Consider the following 25059-nt stretch of genomic DNA (forward strand, 5'->3'; position numbering starts at 1 on the left):
TTAGAATGCACGTAATGTTTTTATTTCAACTATCTGATAGAATGAATAGAAAAACAGACCAATCAATACTTGTCCAAATTTCCAAATCTACATTAACCTTTGTAATATCGAACATGGTAAAAAGGCTATAATCTATCTACAGTTGCTTTAATAAAACAAATATTTGACGATGCACAAACATGTTCTGATGTGTACATTGAAAATGCCACATGCCTTCAAGAAAGCACAGAATAAATTAAATGTGAACAAAAACCAGAATACTTTGCAAATAATTTTATATGCTGTGAAAACAACATGAAACTGTTAAGTTCTTACAAGCAGGTTTTTAAATTAGATTTTCAATAAAAATAATATTGAGAGGTAACACATTAATCAAAGTTACAGTTTTGTTGTATAGTGTATAGGTTCCTCATCTTTAAGACACACTGACAACACAGACAGCTACTTAACGATGAGTGAGTTTGGTTTTCGTTTTCTAATCTTCTTCCTCCTGTAAGTCAGGCACCCACAAGCCTGAGTCAATGCATCTCTGCAGGTGGTACCTTCCCTCCTGTTAAACAAGGTCAACAATTACAGAGGGAAACCGTTTAGTTACTGAAAATAATTATTTGTTAAAGACATGCCAGCTCACCTCGGGGTTCAGCTTGTTCATCGCGTCCTGCAGCATCTCGGAGTTTTTCCTCATCAAAACTCCTCTGCATTTCCTGCAAGAAATGAGACGCCAAAGTGCTGATGGGAAGCAAGAGGCCTCACACGGCGAGAAAACTTTATCCATGTATACGGACTGAACAGCGGTCTACCGCTGAGATTCTTACAATGCTACGTTTAAAATCTCAGAATGTGATCAGATAAATAAGCTCATCAGTTTTCTTCGTTTTGGAGGAGGCTGCACTTATGCGCACAAGAGCGTGATGTATAAACTGACCGTTCTCCTGAAAAGCATCATTGAGGACCTTGAAATCATTACAAATAATGGCCCTGCAACTAAAGATTATTTAAATAATTGATTATTCTGATGATTAATTCTTTTTAAAAATAATATTTATTTTAATCAATTAGGCGTATTTTATGTAATATTGGAAATGCACTAAAGGTGCAAATAAACGCAATTAAATTTTTTTTATTAAGTGAACGCCTGATCACTTGCAGCAAAGGATTCTTCTGCACTTAAAATCCTTCTAACATCAAAATGAGAAAAGCTCAGCCTCTCTGCTTGACTTATTGATACAGTGTAGGGCTGATTATGTTTTTGATTAACCAATTAATAACTGGATAGCAAAAAGTGCTTTGAAGGATTTTATTATTATTATTTTTGTAAAGATATTAAACCAGGCGAAACTAAACCCACACTACTTGATACGTTTCCTGTAGGACATAATTATAGACAAGTTTGGGTTTTTTTTTTTTATCTTAAATGCAAAGTGTATGTATTTTTTGTACAGTTTTGTCTTACGCCTCTTATTATGTTCTTTCATGAAATGGCCTTTTTGAGTCTGTATACTCCAGTTAATGATTAATCAATCACTGAAATAGTTGACAATTATTTCAGTAATTGATTAGTCAGGATGGATCCGATTAATCAATTAAATTAGTTGGTGATTATTTCACTAATTGATTAATCAGGATGAATCTGATTAATCGTTTAGTCAGTAACTGAAATTCATCTCCTTGTGTATCACTGTGAAGTCTGCATGCCTCTATACAATTTACCTTAGGCAGTGACTCATAGACCTCTACCGGGTCTAACCCTCCAGGACCCAGCCTCTTCTGCCTCTCCTCCTCCTCCAGCTCCTTCATCGTGCCCTCCATCTGAGCCTGCGCACACCTGCAGACCCGCTCCTTCAGCAGGTCCAGCTCTTGATCAAAAGCATTCTGGTACTCTGCATTTGCAGTCTGACGAGAACATACAACAACGCCAAAGTGCTGACAGGAAGCAAGAGGCCTCAGGATAAAGAAACCCACCCAAACAATCCTTAAACTTTTTCCTTTAACTACGTCTTGCACGGCAAAGACGAACCTTGATGTTTGAGAAGAACTGTCTGAAGCAGCCTCTGGGGTCGACGTTCAGAGTCCGAGCCAAATCCAAGATGAACTGCATGACGATGGCTTGGTGTGCAACCTGCTCCATGAGGGCATGTTTCTACAAGGATGTGCATCACTCAGCGAGACTCGACTGTGATGTTTATTAAACTCTTTCAGTGGCACTCACCTCATCTATCTCCAAGTTGATACAGAGGACGACGAGGTAATTAGCACTCTCTTCACACACCAGATGTGGGTTGTCTGACAGATACTTCTGGCTGTCATCCCAACGCCGCAGCATACCTGGTACAACCGCATAAACCGAGCATCAACATAGCAAGTTCAACGTCCCTTTTGCAAAACAGCTCAAGCTCAGCCGTATGGAGGGAAGAACATCCGTCAATATCAGTTTTCAAGTCATGCCACTGATTCTTTGCTGGATTTAGGTACGGACTTTTATTGGGCCGTTCTAACAGATCAATGTACTTTGCTTTAAACCTTTCCGTTGTAGCTCTGGCTGTAGGTTTACGGTCAATGTCCTACTGAAAGCATTAGTCCAAACTCTTTTGCAATCTTTAACAGGTTTAAGTGGGATGTTAGTGTTACAACCTTCTTCCACGTGTTCCCTGCATGACAATTTTATTTTATACTCCACCAAAGTTGCCACAATGTTGTCACTTTATTAAAGTCATAATAAAATCAATATAATAGAATTGTCAGAAGAAAATATTATATTAAAGTAGAACAGATTATCCACTGTTACTATCTGAAATGTTCTTTATGGAAGAGAGGTAAACAAAATGTAGAAGGTCAGTGAGCATTTCAGAAATCGATTAATCAGGGTGGTTCAGATTAATTGATCACTGAATTAGTTGAAGATTATTTCAGTAAGGGAACAATCAAGATGAATCCAAAATATAGGCACTGACATGAGATATCAACAATGGCATGAAACAGGAAATGAAAAAAACATTTTAAAAAACTGTTTTTTTAAAAATAAAATAATTCACACACAAAGACCTGAACAGGAAGAGAGTGGAAGCAACAGACTACAAAGAAATCTTCAAAAACAAATAAACCTTACCAAAGTGTTTCATTTCCTTGGCATACTTCTCCACAAAGGTCTTGTGCTTCTCTAGCTTTTCTTGTTGTGTTTCTTTTTTAATTTCAGGTTGAATGTTGAAAACACTCTATAAACAAAAAAAAAAAAAAAAGGAAAAATAACAAGATAAAGTCAAGAGAGGAATCAACAGCCACCATATTCACAACAAGAAACTATCAAATTCATCCAATCATTTTTGGAAAACATCAAAATGCTCTGTTAACTGGAATAAAAATTGCATCTAGGACGTGACGGTCTATCCAGAGAAAAAAATTGATTCAATCGCAGTTGTTGTGCTGGGAGATCAGAATTAATTCAAATGCTTCTACATCGATTTTAAAATATATTTAAGTTGCATGTCTTTGTCACCAGTGTTTGTGAGTAAACTGCATATAATGTTATGGGTCCACTTGGATACCATAGAAGGCAGTCTCATACACCATATATATTTTGAGTAATACTTTGATGTTTATTTAAGAAAAAAATCAGGAATTAAGTTAACTTGATACTGATAATTTAAGTTAGACACTTATACAATTGTCTTATAGGGGTATTATGTGGTTTCCAGGAACATAGAGCCATTTTATAGCATAATCAAGCAACTATGTCACCTTCAATTGTTATAAAAATACTACAAATATCAAATATGACTTAAAAGAAATTTTACTTCCTAATTTAATGCCTTGAAATTGGGCCTCTGTCTTTTTAAAAACTCCTGCTCTTTCTGAAACTCCGCCTTCAGGAATTTATTACAACATGTAAACGTGTCCGAATCGCTAGACACTGAAAGATTCAAATCTCTATCTACCAGTAACTAATATAGGAAGGAAAACCATAAAAACAATGTCTGTGCTCCCCAAAATTCATTACATTTTCAATTATGCCAGCTTTAATCTAAATATGCCTGGCCTGAATAAAAATGTCTACTAGAAGAAGAATAAAATACGGCTATAATAAAATGAACAATATTTCAATCAAAAAGACACAAAGTAGTTGTTGTGGATAGGTGTAGTACGGGATCACGTGGTGTTATTAGTGATTGTAGATCACCTGTTGCTCACTTGGTGACTTCAGTGAGTGGGTGATGGGGGAGGTCTATTTTTTTCTGACCGCTATGTTTTGTTTTTTGATCACTGTTTGACTCTACGGATCCGTTTTTATGCTGCTTTTGAACACTGTTTTGCTTGAATATGGACAATAAAATCGTTGCAACGGCAGCTTGGATTTACGTTTTGATCAGCTTGCGCGTCAACAACCACTCCCCTATTCAGCCGCTCAGCGACTTTGTTGGATAGTCGCTAATATTTGTCAGAAAAAAAAAAAAGGCACGACAACTGAGTTTCTCGCACAGCTGGAACGCCAACGCGAGCCCACACACCACCGCCACTGCACCTACGAAAGAGGATCTCTTGACAGAGAAGTAGAAGACGACAGTGGTATGTAACCTGAATGTTTGGTGCTGCGTATCGCTCTTCTAAGCGCAGTTTGGTTCTGCCATGTGAAGCTATTGTTGTGACACGCCCCCCCGCTATGTTTTGCTGTGGGATTGTGGCTGCGGGATTTGGTGTGCGAGTGTGTGCTGTGGCTCTGCGTGCGTTCAATAAAGTTTAAGGATTCGCTGTTACTTGGAAGCTTCCTTTATTTTGGATTAAAAATGAGTGGATCATCTGCTGTGTCTGTTGTTGAGAATCCTGAAAAGGATAAAAGAACGATTGTTCTCACTGAGAAAGCTCTCGCAAATAAAATTGAAACTATCCAAACAGAGCGGAAAAAGCATGTGAAGAAAATGAAAGATGTAATACAATCTCTTAAAGAGTTAATGAAAGATGATAAAAATTATTCACAAGTGAAGTCACAGCTGGATGAGTTAACGCACCTATTTAAGGATGCTACTGTGTTGCATGAATCTTTGCTGCATTTAATTCCGCTTGATGAGAAAGATAAACAAAATACATGGTTTTCAAGTATCATTAAATACAACAAAGGGTTTATTGAGGATGTTGAAATATGGCTTTCTGAGACAAATAAATGCTCAAGCAGACCATCCTCTGACAAGTTACGGTCACAGGAAACTCCAACTGGAGAAGAAATGGAGGTTCAAGAACAAATGGAGCCTCAGTTATCTGCTCATTTCCAGCATGACATTCAAGGTGATGTGTTGCCATCTGACAGTGTTTCAAATCAAGGAAGCAAGTTAAGCTCCAAAGTTTCATCAACTTCATCTGCACGTCTCAGGGCAGAGGCTGAAATGGCTGCCTTGCTCACACGTCAAACTATGCTAAAAGAAAAGCATGCTATTGAAGAACAGGAGGAGCAACTTAGGAAAAGAAGAGAACAGCTTCAACTTGAAGCAGAAATAGCTGCAACTGCTGCAAAAGTAAAAGTGTTGAAAACTGGATCTGCAGTGCGAAGCTCAGCTTCACGGAAATCCGATGGAATGGAATCATATTTTAAAACAAAAGGAAATGCTGTTGAAACTCTTAATGCAGATGCGAATACTTTTGTTCTACAGACAAAGAGAAAACAAATTAATGAAAATGCAGATCTTCAAATAAAACCAATGCAACAAAATGTGACAAAGAAAAGGTCTCCACCTTTACTTGGATCTTCTCATCCTGTAAGCAGAACAATATCAAATATGCATCTGCAGCAAGCTCCTCAATCAGCAACCAATGAAAATCTGTTATCTATTATGGAGAAACAAAATGAATTAACTTGCATGTTGGTTCGTCAACAAAGTCTCTCTTCACTACCTAAAAGAGAAATTCAACCTTTTGATGGCGATCCGCTTCATTTTCAGGCCTTTATGCGTTCGTTTGAACAGGTCGTTGAATCAAAGACTGGTGATCCTGACGATTGTCTGCATTACCTCGCACAGTACACCAGGGGGCAGCCCAACGAACTGGTCAAAAGTTGTCAACATATGTCTGATGGTGGTGGATATGTAAAAGCAAAGACTATGCTGTATGAGCATTTTGGAAATGGACATGTTATTGCATCTGCTTACCTGAATAAAGTTCATTCGTGGCCATTGATTAAATCAGAAGACGGAAAAGCTCTTCAGGCATACTGTTTGTTCTTACGTGGGTGTTGTAATGCGATGGAGGAGATTCATGATCTTTCTGAATTAAACACACCTGCTAATATGCTTGCTGTGATTAAAAGATTGCCATACAAGTTAAAAGATAACTGGCGAACAGTAGCATGTGACATCCAGGAGAGGCAGCATCGAAGAGCAACATTTATGGACATTGTTTTCTTTATTGAGCGTCAAGTCAAAATTACTACAGATCCTGTTTTTGGAAAATTAACTGATGCTCCATCAATAAATCCATCAGCCAAGGGCACAGACGGAGGGAAACGTTTTTCTCGCCCAAGGACTACAGGAAGTAGTTTTGGCATCACTACTTCTGCTGTTGAGAAAAATAATCCGTCAGAGGTTCAAGACCATCAGAGTGATGTGAAGATTTGTTTGTTTTGCAAAGGTGGACACAAATTGGAGTTATGCTCTCTGCTTGAAAGGAAACCTCATAATGAGAAGATTTCATTTCTTAGGAGAAATGGCGTCTGTTTTGGTTGCCTGTGCAAAGGGCACATCAGCAAAGAATGCAGAAAACGCCTTTCATGTAAAATATGTGGTTTCAGACATGCAAGCATACTCCATATCCACCACAAGATGAAGAATGGAGTTCAACTTGATGCTGAAGCAGTGAAATCTCCTGTCACAGTTCAGACTAGTGGTCTTACTGGGGCCGGTGAACAGGACTGTAGACTTCCCATCGTGCCAGTCAAAGTTAAATCAAAGAAAGGCCAACGAACACTGGAAACATATGCCTTTTTGGACCAAGGGAGTTCAGCATCCTTTTGTACAGTGGGTCTTTTGGATAAGCTGAATCTCACTGGGAGAAAAACAAAGATTCTCTTGCGTACCATGGGACAAGAGAAAGTTGTGGACAGTTTCATTGTACCTGAACTTGAAATTGCCGGATTGGACAGCGAACTGTATTATGACATGCCTGACCTCTTTACTCAGCATAAAATGCCTGTAGATCTGAATAATATCCCAAAGCAACAAGATCTGGATATTTGGCCACATTTGCAGCGTGTTCATTTGCCAGAGATTAAAGCACAGGTGGAGCTTTTAATCGGCATGAACATGCCCAGAGCCCTAGAACCTTTAGAGGTTATCAGGAGCGAAAGTGATGGACCTTTTGCCATTAAAACCGTGCTCGGTTGGACAGTGAATGGGCCAATTGACCGGGAATGCTGTGAAAGACCAAATTGTCTGTCAGCTGTCACCATGAACAGAATTTCTGCTGTTACATTGGATAGTCTATGGAAGCAACAATTCAAGATAGATTTTCCTGAGAGCAGCCATGATGAACAAATGGGGTTGTCAAAGGAAGACTCCAAGTTTCTAGAGTTGGCCAGTAAGACAGTAACCTTGCGTGATGGACACTACAACATTGCCTTGCCTTTGAGAGACCGAGACATAAGAATGCCTGATAACCGAGCAATCGCTGAACAACGCGCCTTAGGCTTAAAGAAAAGGTTCATCAGAGATAAAGACTTTCACAAAGACTACACTGCCTTCATGAAAGATCTTCTATCTAAAGGTTATGCAAAAAGAGTGCCAATCACAGACTTGAAGCGCAGTGATGGAAAGGTTTGGTATATCCCTCATCATGGGGTGTACCATCCTACCAAGGGAAAGATTCGGGTCGTTTTTGACTGTGCTGCATCATTCCAGGGCATTTCTCTCAATGCACAACTTTTGAGTGGTCCTGATTTAACAAATAGCCTGATTGGCGTGCTGACTAGGTTCAGAAAAGAGCCTGTTGTTTTGATGTCTGATATTGAAGCCATGTTCCATCAGGTGCATGTGCCAGAGGAAGATTCTGACCTATTGAGGTTCCTCTGGTGGCCTGATGGTGATTTCAATCAGAGCATGCAGGAGTACCGCATGGGTGTTCATTTATTTGGAGCAACATCATCTCCGAGTTGTGCTAATTATGCCCTGCAGAAATGTGCAGAAGACAACAAAGCAGATTTTAGCCAACAGGTGATTGACACCATTCTATACAGTTTCTATGTGGACGACTGCCTTGCCTCAATAGGCACTGAAGAGGAAGCCATATCTCTTTACTCAGACCTCAGACTCATCTGCGCCAAAGGTGGCTTCCACTTAACAAAGTGGATAAGTAATAGCCGAAGCGTCCTGGCAGTAATACCTGAGGAGGAAAGAGCCAAAGAGGTTAAAAACCTAGATCTGGATTGTGACCTTTTGCCTGTTGAACGAGCATTAGGAGTATGGTAGTGTCTACAATCGGATGCGTTTAAGTTCTGTATATCCATCCCAAATAGACCATGGACCCGAAGAGGGATCCTTTCTACTGTTAGCACCTTCTATGACCCATTGGGATTCCTAGCTCCTGTCATTTTTGTAGCTAAAAGAATCCTTCAAGACCTGTGTCAGAAGGGAATAGGTTGGGATGATGCTATTCCATCAGCCGTTGCTCAAGAGTGGAAAAGCTGGATGGAGGAATTGCAATTGTTAGACAACATCAGCATCAAAAGATGTTTGAAACCTACTGATTTTGGAAAAGCAACCACTGCTCAGTTGCACCATTTTGCAGATGCAAGTGAGAAGGGGTATGGTGTTGTTACCTACCTCCTGCTGCAGAACAGTCTCTACCAGATGCACAGTTCCTTTATAATGGGGAAGTCCAGGGTAGCACCTTTAAAACCAGTCACAATTCCCCGTATGGAATTGACGGCAGCTGTGCTGGCAGTTCGCATGGACATACTGTGGAAAAGAGAACTAAGGCTACCTCTCCTAGATTCAGTGTTTTGGACAGACAGCACCTCTGTATTGAAATACCTTTGTAGCAGCTCCCCAGCACGTGAATTAATTTTGCGCAGTCTCGACGGGTGATTTTCATGGTTTGTTTATTTTCTTTGATGTGGATCATCAAACAGTCACCACACCCATCTCAGTCACCATAGTCACCGTGAAAACTAAACAGATACAAATATTAGAATATAACATAAACTTATAACACAAACAACAAAATAAAACGTACCTCGCTGCTTTCACCGGGGAACGCTAAACGTTAACAGTGCCAAGCACATCCGACAGTTTGTTGAAGTTATTCATTGATAGTGATTTCCCAGCTTTTATAGGGCCTGCCCTCATTTGGCTACGGCAGCCCGCGAGGTACAAAAAAAAAAAACTTAAAGTGCAAATACAATTAAACAAAACATAAACCACCAACAGTGGTAATCAAAACAGACAAACATCATTAAACAACCTGCAACATCCTTTAAATAATTTACAATAAATATACAAATTTGAATAATTTAGATAACTTAATTTAAATAGTTCTCTATCCATTACACTCCCACCAATAATGCATGAACTATTACCAGAAAATCATGCATTATTTTAAAGTTTCCCTTAAAACCATACAGATTGTTTAAACATACTTGTCTGTGTACATTCAGTTTACAAGTCACTTTCCAATAACACCACCAATTTTTGCACCGGTCTTTCTATCACTGAACTCTTTGAGATAATATCCCTTCCTGATCTTTGTTCTCCTGTTCTCAACTTCACTCTTCTAACCAAGCCATCACTATCAACCATCGTTTCTACAACACGACCCAACAGCCACCTATTTCTTGGGAGAAAATCTTCTTTGACAATTACAACATCATTTACCTTTACATTGCGCCGAATTACATGCCACTTTTGTCTAATGGAAATATTCTGGAGGTATTCTCTCTTCCATCGACTCCAAAACTGTTCAACCAGAAACTGTACACGGCGCCAACGTTTTGAGGAATAAATATCTTCCCTCACAAATGTTCCTGCAGGAGGCAAGGCAGACTCAGATTTCATTTGAAGCAAATGGTTGGGCGTTAAAGGTTCAAGAGAACCAGGGTCATTTATTCCCTTTAATGTTAAAGGACGACTATTAATTATAGCCATGGCTTCATAAAAGAAAGTTCTTAATGAAGCGTCATCAAGTTTCCCTAAGTTTTGAGAGAATATAAAGGCCAACACATTTCGGATGGTGCGTATCTGACGCTCCCAAACACCACCAGCATGACTTGCTGATGGAGCATTAAAAATGAACTCACATTGGTTCTCTGCTAGGAAAGACTCCAGATATTTAGGATCATACTGTTTTAGCTCATTTTGGGCTCCTACAAAATTTCTTCCTTGATCGCAATATATCTGGCGAACAGCTCCCCTCAAACTAATGAAGCAACGCAGGCCATTAATAAAGGAATCTGTGGACAAATCATCCAACATTTCAATGTGAACAGCTCTTGAATAGAGGCAGGTGAACACCAACCCATACCTCTTATATTCCTTACGATTTCTTTTAACAACAAAAGGACCAAAACAGTCCATTCCACAATAAGTAAATGGTGCAGATGCCTCCAAGCGTTGCTTTGGAAGTTCAGCCATTTGCTGTTCTTCCTCTGGTCGTCTGAGCTTCCTGCATTGCACACATTTATGAATCATCTGAGCCACCAACCTGCTACAGCCAATAATCCAAAACCCATTTGTCCTGATCTGCATTTGAGTTTGACCTCTACCTTGATGACATACCCGAGTGTGACAGTAGGACAAAATAAGATGAGTGACATGACTGTGTTTTGGCAAAATCAATGGATATTTAAAGTCTTCACCAAGCGATGAATGTTTTAATCGTCCACCAACCCGCAACAGACCATCTTCTACGAATGGATTTAAATGGAACAGAGGACTGGAACGTGGAAGGATGTCTCCTCCTTTTAACATCTTCATCTCTGAGCCAAAGGCCTGTTTTTGTACAAGTTTCACCACTGATTTAACAGCATCCTCACGTTCTTTAACACTCACCACATTTGAATAACATTCGTTTCTGTGTCCAAGTCTTTTGATTCTGGCTACTACTTTAATCAGTGTTGACCAGGATGAAAATCTAGTGAAACGTTCCAGAAAATCTTCAGTCTCATCTGTTGTTGTTACAAATGTCTGGACAGTTTTAACCTCTGGGTCACCAACTAACAGATCGGGGCAAGATTTAAGTTCCCTTTTTATCTCCCCTTTCCACAAAAATTCAGGACCTGTTAGCCAGTTAGTGGTTAAAATCTCAGAGGCCCACAGCCCTCTTGACGCATGATCTGCTGGATTTTCAGTGGTGTCAACATGATTCCATTGATTTGGATTTGTGTTCTCTCTGATTATCTGGACCCGATTTGCCACAAATACATGAAACCGTCGTGCTTCATTATTAATATATGACAACACTACTTGTGAATCTGTCCAAAAAAACTCTGCGTCTATTTTCATATCAAGCTCTGATTTTAACAGCACACTCAACCTTGCAGCAACCACTGCAGCTGAAAGCTCAAGGCGAGGAATAGTTGTAATCTTCAAAGGAGCCACTCTGGCTTTAGCCATGATCAAAACACAATGGATTTCTCCTTTGTCATTCTCCAACCTGAGGTAGGAGCATGCACCGTATGCTAGGTTGCTAGCGTCTGAGAAATGATGTAGTTCTGTTTTAACAATGTTTCCAAATCCTTGTGGATGACAACATCTTTGTATCATTAATCTCTTGACATCCTGAAGGCTGAACTTCCACTTCTCCCACCGTACATGCAAGTCCTCAGGCAGAGAGTCATCCCACCCAATACTTCTGCGGCACAGATCTTGTAAAATGCATTTTCCATTCATAATGAATGGTGAAAGAAATCCTAATGGATCATACAGAGAGGCTATTACTGATAAAATACCGCGGCGTGTATCAGGTTTGTCCCTCAGATTGATGTGAAAACCCAAGCAGTCAGTTTTGACATGCCATCGCATACCTAAGGTATGTTCAGTAAGCACCAAGTCAGGCTTGAGATCAGCAGAAACCACACTGATGGCTCTCTCAGATGGATTCACACAGCTTAGGGCTTCAGATCTGTTGGAATTAAATTTGTGGAGTCTCAAACCACCTTCTTTGCACAGTTTCTGTGAATCGGTTATTAGTTTGGTGGCATCATTAGCTGTAGGGACACTTATTAACCCATCATCAACATAAAAATTATTCTCCACAAATGCTGCTGCAGCTGGGAACTTTGATTTCTGCTGTTGTGCCAAATATTTCAAGCCAAAATTAGCACAACCTGGAGAGGAGGCAGCACCAAAAAGGTGAACCTTCATTTGATACTCTTTAGGCTCGCTCTCCAAATCTCCTTGCTCCCACCATAGGAACCTGAGGTAACAACGATGCTCTGATGAAACATAAAACTGGTGAAACATCCTTTCGATGTCACAAATAATAGCAACAGATTCTTTTCTGAAGCGCAGCAGGATTCCAATTAAAGAGTTTATCAGATCTGGACCAGTTAACAAAATATCATTCAAAGAGATACCACGAAATTTAGCGGAGCAGTCAAACACCACTCTTAACGAATGGTACACCCCATGATGAGGTAAGTACCACACACAATCATTGGCGTTTGCCTCAGGAGCTAGTTCCGCATCACCACAGCTAATGATCGACTCCATAAATGTTTTGTAATGATTGTAGAACTGATCACTTCTCTTCAACCTTCTCTTCAGATGTTGTAGACGAACCAAAGCCAGCTTCTTATTATTTGGCAACACAGGAAGGCAGGGTGTTTTAAAAGGAAGGGGCATTTCCAAATGGCCATCATCTTTCTGTGTAATATTTTCACTCAGAAGTTGTATAAACCGAATGTCATCTTGAGAAACACATTTACCTTCTGGGCCCTTTTCACTGAAATCCAACTCCAGAGCTTTTAAAACATCAGAAGTTAATGGAGCTGGCATTTCTTTCACCATCACTCTGTGTACAAATCTTTGGTTACCTTGCCGATCTAAATGTGGATTCGCTGCCCCAATAATACTCCAACCAAGAGCAGTTTTCTGAGCAAAAGGTTCATTTTCCCCACCAACAACAACTTCCAAGGGAGCCAAAGCAGAAGGACAGTCAAAACCAATGAGTAAACCTACTTCACAGTCTTGTAAAGCAGGCATTTTGCCAGCCAGATGTTTAAGGTGAGGCCACTGTAATGCTGTACTTCTACTTGGAATACAAGATGCATCAACAGGAATGAAATCACGTGTGTATGCTTGCAGCAACAATATGTAATTATCAGAGAAAAAACTCCGAACCTGCAAATCAGACACAATTTGACTTGCAACAGGTGTATCAACAGAAACCATGGTACTAAGTTTTAGCTGTACTGGTTTTGTTTCAACAGTCAGGCCTTTCACAAGATCTTCTAAGACAAAGGAAGAGTCACTCTGAGTATCAAGGAGTGCATAAGTAAGTATTTCCTTCCCAGGATCCTTGACAGAGGACAAAAAAACTGGAACAATACTTGATGTCGCAGAAATGTTTCGGGTGAGTGCATGAGACAAAACACTGCGAGAAACCTGAGGCGTTTCTTCTGGAGAGATTGAACACTGCTGAGCAGCATCCTGAGATCTCACTCTTTCCTGGTGCAAACAAGTAGGATGATGCCGTCTACACTCTCCACAAACATGGCGCGTTTTACAATCTTTCAATAAATGTCCCTTTCTCAAGCATCCAAAACAAAGATGGTTCTGATGTATAAATGACCTTTTGTCTTCCATTGATTTAGCTGCAAATTTAGGACATTTAGCAACACTGTGTGACATGTCTGTACAAACCAAACAAGGCAGTTTAGATTTCAGAACATGAACAGTTTCTTGTTTCTTGAACTCCGTACTAGTACTAAGAGCCTTTGCTTTTCTGGAAGGATCATTTGAAGAAGTTCCAGACTTTAACAAAAATGGAGAAGCAATAGGATTACATGCTATGCGTGCTTCCTTTTGTATGAATCTAGAAAAACATTCAAAAGATGGATATTCCCCACATGCATCAAGTACTTCAACAACAACTCTACTCCATTTACGTACAACCCAGTCTGGTAACTTCTTCAACATCTTATGATTTTCTTCACAGTCATTTAAGATGGACAGTCCTTTTACTTGAGGAATGGCCTCTTCACAACTTTTCAGAAAGTCTGCGAAATTTCTGAGAGACAAGGGATCATTTGGTGCAATCTTTGGCCAAGACTTAAGTTTATCCCTAAACGCTTTCTGAATTACAAATGGGTTTCCATACCTTTCCTGAAGAACTGACCAAGCACCTTCATATGCATCCTCAGAGCTTCTGTAAAAGAAACCTTCTACAGCCTTTCGGGCTTCTCCAGAGAGATAACTTTTCAGATACAACATTTTTTCCCCAACAGAGATGGATTTTGAATCAATTAAAGTTGTAAATGATATCTTAAAGTCCACAAACTTCAAAGGGTCACCTGAGAATATGGCAGGTACAGGAACAGGGAGGCGACTTAAACTTAACGAGCTCGTTAAGGCTTCAGCCAAGTTTACTGCAGGAACCTCAGAGCAAACCTGAGGTGGTAGAATTGATGCAGCCCTTGCAATTGACTTTCTTGAGCATTTTAAAGGTTGCACTGATTTAACTTCAGGATTAGAATCAAGATTTTCCCGCTCAACACCATCCTCAAGTCTGCTATAAACCTCAACCCGAGCTGCAGCCATTTTAGCTTCCATATCCGTTTCCATTACCTTTAACTTGCTCTTCTCCTCATCAAGTTGCTGCAGCACTTCAGCCTCCTTCTGCTTCATTTCTGCCATAATCTGGGACTCATGACATTTCCACTCGCATTCAAGTTTACTGACTTTAGCATACTGAGCTTCAATCTCCAACATGGATCTAACTTGAACCTCTTTGGCCGCAAGATCAGCTTCTGCAATTACCCGCTCTTGAGAAACTTTAGAGCTGGTAGTTGATGAACCACATGTACATGAAGAACTTTCAGTAGAGGCTTCTCCAAAGACAGACTGATATTCATCTCTATTTAAGATTTCTCGCACCCTTTCTTTTTCAACCTCTTTATTAAATTTCTCTTCAACAATACTCCCTTCCAAACGCTTACATACAAGATCATAAATCTCATTTGTTAATATAGTACAGGCATCTAGTTTCTGCACAATATCTGGAGTATTTAAAGAATTACGTTGAAGGAACTCATAATTCTGCTTCACTTTATCAAGGCTGTTTTGAACTTGCTGATTTATTTCATCCAGAGTCTCCTGAGAGCAGAAACCTTTTAATTTCTTCCTAGCTTCTCTGGCAATTTGTTTCCAGGATACATAAGATTTAAGAAATGCTTTTGTCCGTTTTGCAGATTCTGCCTCTCTGTACTGCTCTCCTTTTTCGGTTAACTTTCTTGTTCGAGGACCTGAAACCAACTCTTGTCCTTTTGGCTTTACTTCAGTACACAAATCTTCAGCAGAAAGTCCTTTTTCACTTGGCAGTGACATCTTAACTCTTTACAATGACCTAAACTTTACAGTGAAATTAAACCCACATTCGAAATACTTGCAGAACACACCATTCCATTTAATTTTTTTTTTTTTTTTTTTTTTTTTTGGTCCCGTTTACCTTTTAATTCGGCGTAATTTCATAAACGCCAATAATAGTCAGGTGACCTCATCTCCAAGTCGTTTCCGTATTGTTTGATCAGTCAATCTCTCACCGAGCCAGCGATCATCGTCTGTCGGCATCAGTTTCTCATGCAAACTTGGATCCACCGCGAAGACAGCTCCTCATGGTGGCGTTGACTCCGAAGCGGCGTCAAACTTCGGCCGATGTCCGATCCAAACGTCTCACAGTCAATGGAAGGCGACACACGGAAGCCTCGAGTTTTCACTGTAGCAGCTCCCCAGCACGTGAATTAATTTTGCGCAGTCTCGACGGGTGATTTTCATGGTTTGTTTATTTTCTTTGATGTGGATCATCAAACAGTCACCACACCCATCTCAGTCACCATAGTCACCGTGAAAACTAAACAGATACAAATATTAGAATATAACATAAACTTATAACACAAACAACAAAATAAAACGTACCTCGCTGCTTTCACCGGGGAACGCTAAACGTTAACAGTGCCAAGCACATCCGACAGTTTGTTGAAGTTATTCATTGATAGTGATTTCCCAGCTTTTATAGGGCCTGCCCTCATTTGGCTACGGCAGCCCGCGAGGTACAAAAAAAAAAAACTTAAAGTGCAAATACAATTAAACAAAACATAAACCACCAACAGTGGTAATCAAAACAGACAAACATCATTAAACAACCTGCAACATCCTTTAAATAATTTACAATAAATATACAAATTTGAATAATTTAGATAACTTAATTTAAATAGTTCTCTATCCATTACAACCTTAATAACAAGACTTCCAGGTTCCGTGTTTTTGTGGCAAACAGAGTGTCAGAGATTCTCAGGGCTTCTGGTGTCTCCCAGTGGAGATATGTGAATACAACAAATAATCCAGCAGACCTTGCCTCGAGGGGTATGAAGGTACAGCAATTTCTACATGACACTACATGGTTATCTGGTCCTGCATTTCTTACACAGCCAAAGACAGATTGGCCTGTAAACCCAGAGAACTTACAGGAACCTCGACATGACGACCCTGAAGTCAAAGTGTCTGCTTCTGTTGGTGTTTTTCCTGCACAAGATGATGATCATCCTTTGGCTCTTCTGATTCATCGTGTTTCATCCTGGACTCGTCTTGTCAGAGTGATGGGTTGGATTTTAAGATTCAAAACATTGCTCCTGCATCACAAAAGAAACAAGACACATTTTCAGCCTGCATCTGAAACAACCCAGTCTGAAAGTGCTCATCAGAGGGGTGAGCTATGTACTGGCTTTCTCTCATTGGGAGAGATTGAGGATGCTGAGATGCAGATAATTAAGTTTTGTCAGAAGGAAAGATATTCTGAAGAAATTTCCTGTCTCCAAAAAGGAGAGAATGTCAAAAGAAGCAGTCATATATACAAGTTAAATCCTGTTCTGGTGGATGATGTGCTGCGTGTTGGAGGACGTCTCAGCAGGGCTGTCATGTCTGAAGATTCTAAACATCCTATCATTGTTGCTAAAGATCTTCATATTGCTTATCTTATTCTCCAATATATCCATAAAGAGGTGGGTCATGGTGGTAGGAATCACATACTCTCAAAGCTCCATCAGAAATATTGGATTCCTGGTGCTGGTGCACTGATTAGAAAGATCATGTCAAGGTGTGTCATCTGCAGACGGCTTCATGGAGCTGCAGGCCAGCAACAAATGGCTGACCTGCCTGAGAGCAGAGTGACACCTGAGAAACCCCCCTTTAGTTTTGTTGGAGTGGACTATTTTGGTCCATTTGAAGTGAAGCGTGGGAGAAGTCTTGTGAAGAAATATGGAGTTATCTTCACATGTTTGGCAATCAGAGCAGTACATATTGAGGTTGCCTCATCTCTTGACACAGACTCTTTCATTAACGCCTTACGACGTTTCATTGCAAGGAGAGGCCAAGTACAAGAGCTGCGGTCCGATAATGGTACCAACTTTGTGGGCGCAGAGCGCGAACTGAGACAAGCTATTGAAGATTGGAATCAAGAAAAGATCTCTGATGTGCTGTCTCTGAAGGGAGTGAAATGGATCTTCAATCCTCCAGCTGGGTCACACCATGGTGGAGCATGGGAGAGATTGATCCGTTCCATCAGAAAAGTTCTTAATTCCACTCTGCAGACACAGCATCTGAATGAGGAAGGACTCCAAACTGCTCTCTGTGAGGTGGAGTCAATCCTCAACAGTAGACCTATTACCTTGGAATCTGCTGATCCAAATGATCTGGAAGCTCTAACACCGAACCATCTTCTTTTACTCAAGTCTAATCCAAGTTTGCCACCGGGTTTATTCCAGAAAGAAGATACTTATGCACGAAAACGATGGAGACAAGTCCAATACATATCTGACCTGTTCTGGAAGAGATGGATCAAAGAATATCTGCCTCAACTTCAACAGCGCCAAAAGTGGATGAAGATTAGACGCAACTTTGTTCCTGGAGATGTGGTCCTTATAATGGATGACTCTGCACCTCGTGGTTCCTGGATCATCGGTAGAATCACGGAAACTGTGCCTGATAAAAATGGACTTGTACGCCAGGTCCGGATTAAGACCCCAACCAGTCACTTATGCAGACCCATCACGAAGATATGCCTTCTTCAAGAGACTCTCGACCAATGAAGACAACACATTTGATTCTACTCTCGACGTGACTTTTGACTAGACTTTACTATAACTAGATGTACATCGCAGACTGACTATATTTAGGCTAAGTGCTGGTAACCTCTGGCCTATGACTGACTGACTATGGATGGACTATTTTGAAGAAAAGAAGAATGATTGACTATTTGCAAATGACTTTCATGGACAGTTTGAATGTGTTATGTTATCTCATTGTGTGTTTTGATGTATTGTATATCTTAGGTTATGGTGTTTGAGTAATTATTACTGTGTAATGATGTAATAATTAGGGGCCGGAATGTTGTGGATAGGTGTAGCACGGGATCACGTGGTGTTATTAGTGATTGTAGATCACCTGTTGCTCACTTGGTGACTTCAGTGAGTGGGTGATGGGGGAGGTCTATTTTTTTCTGACCGCTATGTTTTGTTTTTTGATCACTGTTTGACTCTACGGATCCGTTTTTATGCTGCTTTTGAACACTGTTTTGCTTGAATATGGACAATAAAATCGTTGCAACTGCAGCTTGGATTTACGTTTTGATCAGCTTGCGCGTCAACAACCACTCCCCTATTCAGCCGCTCAGCGACTTTGTTGGATAGTCGCTAATAGTAGTTTTAAAGCTCCAAAATGGTTTTCACCACTTTGACATTTCAGCCTCAGAACAACAATAAATGAATTTGTGTAACCTCTTTAAAATTTGTGTGGAATAAATAAACTGCAGACGATGTGATCCTTCCCCCTTCCTTACCTTGCTAAAACCTTCTCTGCAGATGGTGTCTACGTTCCAGGGTAGTTTCTTCTCATCACGTCGATGTTCCTCCAGGAGTCCCAGAAATAACTTTTCACCCTTCTCAAGTTTCTTTACCTCAGCCTGGACTTTCTTCAGCTCAGCCTCTCGTTCCTCATCTTCCTCTTCCCGCTTCATCTGCTCTTCCAGGTATCCAAGTCGTCTCTGGGCTTCCTGAAGCAGCCTGCGACATTCTGCAAAGCTGCTTTCCAGATCTTCGCACCTCTGCTGAAATTTGGTCATCTTGTCCAGCCTGGCCTTTGGCACACACAGATGAAAGTGAGACATGTGGAAAAGTGGTAAAATAGATAGAGAAAGCAAAAATGGAACATATAAACATACAACTAGACAACATTGCGAAGAGTAAAGGAAGCATTTTACAAATGGTAGATTTTATTCAAAATAAAACTATGAAAAATACAAGATTTCAGCAAAATCTAGGTGAAAATAATCAGAAAGTAAAGAAATTGTACGGTATTTAACAGACTACATTTATGAAGAAAACTTAAATTTGCAAATTTAAATAATCCACAGTACGATGAACAGATAAATCTTTTACTAGTGTTGTCTGGACTTTCCCAGATGTAGGAAAGTTTTTAAGATTCTACAAACATTAAATGTTCCAAAACAGGAGGAGCAATAAAGACGGGGAAAATCAGGGGAATACTAGAGGTGTACTTTCACTTTCACTTACACAGTCATGTAACAAGATAACATCAACTTAAGCTCATTAAGAAGATCCAGAGCTGATAAAAGAAGCATGATCACTATTGTTGCTATTATCAACCTTACAGTCATAAATGTGTTTTACACCCATTTCATAATTTCTATGGAATTTTTTAGGTTTTAATCTGTATTTTTCCAGATTTAATTTTCATGAACTCCTAATTTTTTGCAGTCAATTTAAAATCTAAAATTCTAAATATTTGTGTAAAATCTCTCATAGAAAGGAAGAAAGGAAAAATCAATCCATTTGCCATACAGTTTTTACAAGGTGCTGGAACATTATTTGTCTAATTATTGTAATATAGGATTGAAATGCAAGGCTAATCTAAACTTTTGACCAGGCCTGGCAAAGAGATTAATTTAGCAGAGAGCTCCACCAAAAAGGTTTAGTAATCGATTCAATTTGGTGTTATTCTTAGACTCAAATGTTGAGCTTTATGCATTACCTCGAATACACTTTTTTTAAACTGCATCTTCTAGTAAGTTGTTTGCTAAGAAAGCACTCATGGAAATAATATATTTTATTTGTATAGTGCTTTACTACTAGTAAGTAAAATTACAAACAGAACATTAAGTACAGCAAACAAAATCATAAATGTCATATGAACATAACTGTACTCTACTAGTGGACAGAAAGGTATTTAGCCTCATCTAAACGGCTTACAGATCTCTGCACAACACCTGTTCACCAAACACGAGCGACTCTTCCTTTGCTACATTTAATGTCTAGTAGAAACTAACCAGTACTGGGACTCCAAACTTCACAGCTAGAACAACTGTGTCTGCTGACCCGGTGTCTCATTCTGAACAAGCTCGGCGTGTCCACGAACGGACTGGTGACGTCCTCGTCGTCGGAGACGTAAATGTGGTCCCAGACGCCGCAGTCGATGCTCATCTTCCACCTTTCTGCTTCAGACTATAAACTCTGGGGGACGGAAACACAAAACACTACAGCAGTAAAACAGGCACGTTCGTCTGAACAGATAGAGCAGAAACAGATAGCTTAATCCGCTTATACGCGCGCGCACGGAGTCGGTTAAATCGGGCGAACACATCAAAGCAGTTCAACGGAATCCCATTTAAAGTAACGACCGCGAGGATCGTCTTCTTCTTCTTCATATTTAAAGTGGACCACAACAATAACAGTTCAAGGTGCATAACGCCACCTAGGTTAGATGTATGGCGAAATCTAATTCTTATCCACTTGGAAGTAAATAAAATAAAATAAATCCAATATAGCAATTATGTTCCAACTTAAGATTCAGAATCACCAGTAATATATTTTTAAATAAATATAATTCTCTGTTTTAAATTATTTCGAATCACTGAGGTGGATCCTCATTCCTTATTCCTGCTCCTTTATGTAATACATCCAGCACAGTCATAAAAGATAGGACTCCGAGTCTAGTGGTGCAGATAGTGTTATTTTCCATAAAGGACAGAAAGTTTGTCCTGATGACAAACTTGAAGTGAATGTGAGCATTCACTTCGTCTCCTAAATTTCCCCTGCTCTGATAAATTATCTGAACTATGGATCTTTGCAAATGTTCTTGCCATTACTTCTACTTTCTCCATTTGTTACCGCTGTTCTTTTTTCATGTTTTAGAATCGGGTATTTTCTCTCATGTCTATTTTCCCTCATTTTCTTAATCATTCCCCAAAAATTCGCTTTACGAGTTGTTTTGCCTATACAATTGTGCCTAACTCCGCAGCCCCGTTACGCCACACTGTGGCTGCCGCCACAATTACAACACTGTGGTTGCCTGCTCTTGCATTGTTCATAATCATGATCCTCTCGTTCACATCTTCTTTTTCCTTTATGTCTGCGCTGTATGGCCAAATCCTTGACATTCAAAGCATCTAATTTTCTTGGACATTTTCTCTTACATTATAGGTCAAATATCCTAAATAGACTATCTCTGGAAGTCTTTCCTCATCAAAGCCTATCAAAACTCTTCCGCTGTTCATTTTCTCTCAACTTTTCAAGGTCTGAAGCAGTGTTGTGTTCAAGACCACCTAACCCGAGACCAAGACAAGACCAAGACTTTTAGGGTCCGAGACCAAGACAAGACCAAGACTTTTAGGGTCCGAGACCAAGTCAAGACCAAGACCGAGGAAAGTCGAGACCGAGTCAAGACCAAGACCAGCTACAGCTACATGACACAATAAAATGTAAAATATGATCGAAATTGCTTCTCAAAATAATCTGAAAGATCCATATTCCCATAAAAACACCTAGATATTAAATACTTAATACATTTTACCAATATTAAATATTCCATTTCTATGTTACAATGTGTGATGGTCTCGTGCCATCCCTAAAAACATAACACCCTGGGCATTTGCCCATATTGCTCATGTAAGAAACCACCACTGTCTGTACGATTAAACATAGCAATTGAGGCAATGCCCTGACGGTAAATAATGCTCAACTACGAACACTGACCAAGGAGCAACAAGCAAGAAGTAACCAAACAGAAGCCGCTCATCATGACTGTTTTCACTCTCTATCCCAGCACATGAAGCCAGGTAGTCTGACATCATGACAGACATTACAGCTGCCACTTTGAACAAAAACAATCAAAGAGCAATGTGCATGCTCTGCGTGCTCTTTCGTTCTTGTGTTTTAGTTATTTGTTAATTTAAATATCAACGTACATAATTAAATTAAATAATGATGCAGTGTACACAGAGCATTACTAGAACAAAGAACGAGTGTTCTGTCAGGTCAGATCTCATACGCTTAGCACGAACTCACGGTGTTCTGTCAGATCAGCATACGTTGTCAGATAGTCTACGCTTAGCTCAGACATGCATACGCTGTCATTACCATATGATTTTATTTAATCAGCAACATAGAATCATGACGTAGATCATCATACACTTGGTTATTAACAGTTGTATGGCATCCAGCTGCAGCCAGACCTGCTTTAAATACACTTTGAAACCATGACAACGCATGTATATCTATATAGTTATCATATTATGTCATATTATAAACAATTTAATGACTTATTTTCGTCATAACTTGTTGCATATGCTGAACTGACAACTCCACTGACGGTCGGACTTCTTAAGGCGCATGCGCTGGCATGGTACTCACTGCATGTATGCTAGCAACATAGAATCATGACGTAGATCGTAATTATTAACAGTTGTATGGTATCCTGACTTAGCGGTTAAGTGAGTTTTACACGGGCGTGTGTTGTAGCTGACTGCAGCTGCAGCCAGACCTGCTTTAAATCCACTTTGAAACCATGACAACACATGTATATCTATATAGTTATCATTGAAAACAATTTAATGACTTATTTTCGTCACAACTTGCTGCATATGGTGAACTGACAACTCCTCTGACGATCGGTCTTCTTAATGCGCATGCGCAGGCATGGTACTCACTAGATGTATGCTATTCTGACAGCGTATGGCTATCTGATAGAACAACGGCTCTCAGTGAGTGACACTCCAGTCCTATCTAATAAGTAAAGAGCCGTGGAGAAGAATCGACTGTTTCTGAATGTCACATCACTATATTGCAGACTTTTGGACATAGCGTTGTCCTATATATGCGACAAGTCAGTCAACACCTCCGCACAATAATTCAGGCAGTGAGTGACTTTTTTTCATCACAAATTCTTATGTGTCTCTTTACAGCTAGCTTTGCTAACATCACGTTAACGGAGCTTACCTTCTTTGAGCTACTTTTCTAAGTGACGAAAATAGTTAGACGTCCCCACCGTCTGTGAAAGCGAAGCGCTGCTGAGTTAGCTGTGGCCATCGGATTTCTTACTATTTATATTACTGACGATTAGACAAACATTTTCTGCCGCTGAGAGAAAACCACTGCGCATGTCCTGGAGCGCCGCGGGTGAGTGTAAGGTGGGGAGGGGTGGAGGAGGGGGGAGTAACAGAAACACCTAGTTGCTTGGATTTTAATCGGTGCCTTTTGCATCCACTGAAAACAAAGATGTTAACAAATAAACTGGAAAGTATGCTGCACGTTTAGTGATATTTTCACAGTTGCGGTCTCGACTGGTCTTGAAATAAAATGCAGAGTCCTCAGAGCCCAAGACCGAGACAAGACCAAGACCAAATGCGGTCGAGTCCGAGACGAGACCGAGACCATCAGAAAACGGTCTTAAGACCGGACTCGAGACCAAGACCGATCTCGAGTATCACAACACTGGTCTGAAGTCTTCTTACATCTTTAACTCTTCCTCCTCTGAGATTTGATTTTATTTCCTCAATTGAAACCTCAAGCGGGATCCCCCAAATCACTTCCTTCTTCCATTTACTCCCTTCTTGAACAAGACTCACGCTTGTCACCTTATACTTTCCTACTTCTTTCATCCTACTTGCTCTGTCTTTTTGTTCTCCTGTATTACAACTAATCATTAAGTTTCCATCTCTTAGAACTTTTGCATCAGTAATGTCTCCAACTTGATTCTTCAAAATTATGGACAGTTTAACTGGATTGATCGTTTGTAGTCCCTCTCATAATTACTTTGAACTCCTTTCTCTCTCCCTCCATTTCTTCTTTAGACTCATGCCAGTTTGTCGCCACCTTTCCCCTCTTTCTTACACCTGCCGTTGTCGAAGAAGTTCCTCTTTTTGGACTCATCCTTTCGCTACCCGATGTCTCTTTGCTCCTGTCACTCTCTTTATCTATATTATTTTCCCACTCTGGTCCATTCACAGGGCAGCTGTGTCTACCCGCCTTAGTCTTTGTCCAAAGTTCTTTCACCAGTCCATGGGATTTCTCCATTGGTACTTTCTGGTACTTTCCTGATACTTTCCTTGGTGTTATGGTTTGTTTTCTGCCCTGGTTCCCTGTAATTGTTGTAAGTTTTTTTTGGGTTTTTTTTTTGTTTTGTTTTGTTTTGGGGTTTTTTTTCATAATTTTTTCATTAAATATTCAAATTTAGTTTGTGTCTCTGTCTTGCTGCGTTTGGGTCAAACATAGACCATCATCACAACATGACAGAGAGAACAAAAACATAAATTAGAAGACTTAAACATTTCATTCAGCGTTTGCTACTTTTATCAAAGTAGAGTCACAGACTGCAGTCCTTAAATCTTTTAATCATCACCAACATCTTAATTGGGTTGTGCTCCAGTTTCCTTTACCGTGATGCTCAGCTGACTGACGAACAGCACACACAGAGGTGATGGATGTAGCAAAATTTTATCAATAAATGTAGGGACTAGGGAGAGTAAAGTACTTCAATTTTTCTTCACCTGACCTCCAAATAACACAAAAAAAATACAGTTTTA

At 39.9% G+C, this 25059-nt stretch overlaps 1 long non-coding RNA gene and 1 pseudogene across 2 annotated transcripts; both read right to left on the minus strand.

Annotated features, from left to right (window-relative positions):
* LOC106917139 (hsp90 co-chaperone Cdc37-like) lies at positions 1–20885 on the minus strand (annotated as a pseudogene). The gene is made up of 8 exons (XR_015764277.1): positions 20576–20885; positions 19021–19317; positions 3107–3212; positions 2210–2325; positions 2018–2140; positions 1711–1893; positions 632–704; positions 1–550 (listed from the first exon to the last, which is right to left on the minus strand). The product of XR_015764277.1 is annotated as a hsp90 co-chaperone Cdc37-like (transcript).
* Positions 15953–19010, minus strand: LOC148160330 (uncharacterized). The gene is made up of 2 exons (XR_015764278.1): positions 16104–19010; positions 15953–16038 (listed from the first exon to the last, which is right to left on the minus strand). It is a non-coding gene; the product is annotated as an uncharacterized LOC148160330 (long non-coding RNA).
* Positions 20886–25059: the final 4174 nt, after the last annotated feature.

Source organism: Poecilia mexicana, unplaced genomic scaffold (assembly GCF_051168715.1).
Source record: "Poecilia mexicana isolate PSO_F unplaced genomic scaffold, ASM5116871v1 scaffold_2, whole genome shotgun sequence".
NCBI classification, from domain to species: domain Eukaryota; kingdom Metazoa; phylum Chordata; class Actinopteri; order Cyprinodontiformes; family Poeciliidae; genus Poecilia; species Poecilia mexicana.